General features: G+C 43.6%; 1 pseudogene; it reads right to left on the bottom strand.

The window, feature by feature from the left end:
- Positions 1–2,548: 2,548 nt before the first annotated feature.
- Positions 2,549–2,958, bottom strand: LOC109693023 (prostaglandin E synthase-like; annotated as a pseudogene).
- Between the last annotated feature and the right edge of the window lie 328 nt (positions 2,959–3,286).

The raw sequence follows: 3,286 nt of genomic DNA, 5'->3' as shown, positions 1-3,286 counted from the left end.
TTTCCCTTTGTTATGGAAGATTAATCAAGGATTTAAAAAAATTTTTTTCCTAGCTTTTAGAACCTGGTTATTATAAATGCCTCTATGTCAATCAGTTGTAAAAACTACTTCACCTTCTGATGGTCTTCCTTCTATCCCTACTTCTTTACTTAAGCAAAAGTGAAAGCTTTAATAAATGTGATTCCATCAGAGGTCAGGAATTTTTGATACTCTGATTAATAATAGCAATGGAATGAGTCCCTATGGCTTCTAGAACCTGAATGATTAACCTTATAATACTGAGGATTAGCTCCTGGGAGCCACTCCTTCTATCAGTTAACTTGCCTGGGGCCATTAGAAACAGAAGCTGTGGCAAAACTTAAGTGTTAACTGCATGTTACCACTTATTGGGAAATGTAAGAGCAGCAGAAGCAAAAGAAGTAAAGAAAATGAGGTAGAAACAAGGGAAAACAGATACAAAATGATGTTTGTTTTGATGGCCACATTTTTATAGGCAGTTCCGTAAGATGAGTATATTTAGAATTAGTACCTGTCACTTTTCTAAAATAGTAATTCCTTCAGTTGTTAACAAGACAATCCATGGCATTTTTCTGTTAATGGAAAAATTTTTTCCAGAAGATCTTGGTTCTTGCACTCTGGTGTGAAAGAATCGCACAACCCAAGCAGACCGCTTGGGGTGTAAATGGGGTTTATTGTAAATTAGGAAAGGAAATTACAAAGGGGAGCATGGTAGGGCAGGTGGAATCTGGAGGTGGAGAGAGCAAGCTTCTCTTTTTTAGGTACTTTTAAAATTTACACTAATCTATGGGAAGGGAGGAACCAGGTGATTCTCATCCAATAATCAGTAAGCAGGGAGGGGCATGGGAGATTCCCTCAAGGAGAGGGTGATCTGGGCCATCCCTAGGCAACCTACTTATGAGTCCCAAAGTTTCCCTATTCTAGTCTGCCTCATTTATGAAAGAAAATCAGCTAAACAAATACATGGAATTTCCAGATTCTCTATTTTATTTCACTGAATTATTTTCTAATGCCAATTTTGCAGTCCTATTTACTGTAGTTTAATAAGATCTGAAAACCAGAAGTGCAAATCAGTCAGCTTTGTTCTTTTCACAAATTGTTTTGAACATTTAGTATTTGCATTGCAAGTCAACTTGTCAATTTCTACCAAAAAAGCCTATTGGAAGTTTAAATGAAATTGCACTATATCTATAGATCAATTTTTGAGAACAATAACCTCATAATCTATTTTTTCTTCTGATCCATGACTACAGATACCAATAATACAGTAATACCAAATATTACTCACAGAACTGAAGACAATGTTCAGGCTAGATGTCTTGCATATATTCCTTAAACTCAATCCTTTTTTTTTTTTTTTTTAAGAGAAAGTGGCTGCACAGGTCAGGCACTGCTATTTAATGATGTAGGAAAAACCACACAGGTCTCAAGACAAGACAACACACACATGCATGCACGCTCGTGATTCCCCACAGGGAACATTAAGTTTTCAAATCTCACAAATACTGGAGGAGACAGAAAGTTCCTTTTAGTGATTGGTCACTCACAGCCCATTGTCCCAAGCTGACAGCTCTGTGGAGCAACCAAAGCCTTGAAGAGAACTTCCTACCTGCCTGAGACATGGAGGAGGAGCCAGCTGAGAAACTGGGAGTGAAGGGCAAGGGAAGTGTCCACAGGAAACGGTGACAGCCATCCCTCCATAAAAGTCACAAGCATCCCATGTCCAGTGGGAACTTTCCATCCCTGGAACTCTCATGGAGGCCTTTTTAAAACACGTGGGCCAGGCGTGGTGGTACAGGCCTATAATCCCAGCACTCAGGAGGCTGAGGCAGGAGAATTGGGAGCTCAAAGCCAGCCTGAGACTCTGACTCTAGAAACCAAACCAAACCAAAATCAAACCCCACACAGCCAGGCTTTCCCTTTGACTGGCTGTGCCAGATCTCTGGGGGGTGGAAGAAGTCACAGTCTAGAAGTCTGCATCCTAGCGGGTTGAGAAGTACGGATTTGACAATTCTGAAGAGTCTCCCCTCTTTCTTCTTCCTCTTAGGGCAGGAGAGGGAGTGATTTGTTTTGTGTTTTGGTGGGACTGGGGTTTGAACTCAGGGCTTCACATTCACAAAGCAAGTGTTCTACTGCTTGAGCCACACCTCCAGTCCATTTTGCTCTGGCTATTTTGGAGATGGGGGTCTCACAAAGTATTTGCCCAGGCTGGCCTGAAACTGTGATCTTCCTGATCTCAGTAGCTAGGATTATAAGCACGAGCCACTGGTGCCCAGCTAGGAAAGCAATGTCTAACACTCTGTTACTTAAGCTGAACAACTTTCTAAGGAATTCAAAGGTCTCATAAACCTGGACGCACATTCATGCACACACTCACACTGAGAGGCCCACTGGGCCCAGACCCATCATTCATGGGTGGCCAGGAAACCAGGACTTCGAACTATCCAATCTGGAAGTGACACGAAGTCTGCAGGTATAGCCACAGTGGCTTTCATCCCAGTCTGGTGGCCGAGGAGGTGTCAGCTGCTGCTCACAGGTGGCGGGCTGCCTCCCAGAGGATCTGCAGGGCCCCATGGACGCGCAGGGGAGCTGGGCCAGGGTGTAGGACACTGAGCGGATGGGCGCCCGCAGCTTGCCCAGGTAGGCCACAGTGTGTACCATGCGGCCCACAAGGAAGACAAGGAAGTGCAGCCAGGCCACGAAAGGGTTAGGGCCCAGGAAAGAGTAGACGAGGCCCAGAAAGAGGAAGGGATAGATGGTCTCCATGTCGTTCCGGTGAGCCCTTCTTCCGAAGCCTCACTTGGCCTGTGATGACAGCTACCACGTACATCTTCATGATGAGCAGTGCGCTGCAGAGCAGGAAGGCCGGGAGCACCTGGCCACTCGCCATCGCCAGGCCTGGGGCAGGCATCTCCGCCAGCCAGCGAGCTCGGACTCTGGGACAGCAGACCGTCTAAACTCAATCCTAAAACTTCTATGCATTTTGATGCTACAGTAAATTTAACTTTTACTTCCATTTTCTTATTATATGTTACTAACAGATAGAAATACAATTGCTTTTTGCATCTCAATGTTTACACTGTTCTCTTGCTTTATTATTATTTCTAGTAGTTGCTTTTAGATTTCTTAGGATTTTTATTTAGACATTCACATATATACATAATATCTAACTGAATATTGCAATGTAAAATGTTTAATGATGTGAAGGAGGGTCCCTTTTAAGGAAACAGGGCAGGTGGAAAAATGTCAAGGACTGACTGGATGGAAT

The sequence above is a fragment of the Castor canadensis genome, chromosome 5 (assembly GCF_047511655.1).
Source record: "Castor canadensis chromosome 5, mCasCan1.hap1v2, whole genome shotgun sequence".
NCBI classification, from domain to species: Eukaryota; Metazoa; Chordata; class Mammalia; order Rodentia; family Castoridae; genus Castor; species Castor canadensis.
Note: the sequence above shows the minus strand (reverse complement) of the source record. Positions and strands in the feature narration are given on the sequence as shown.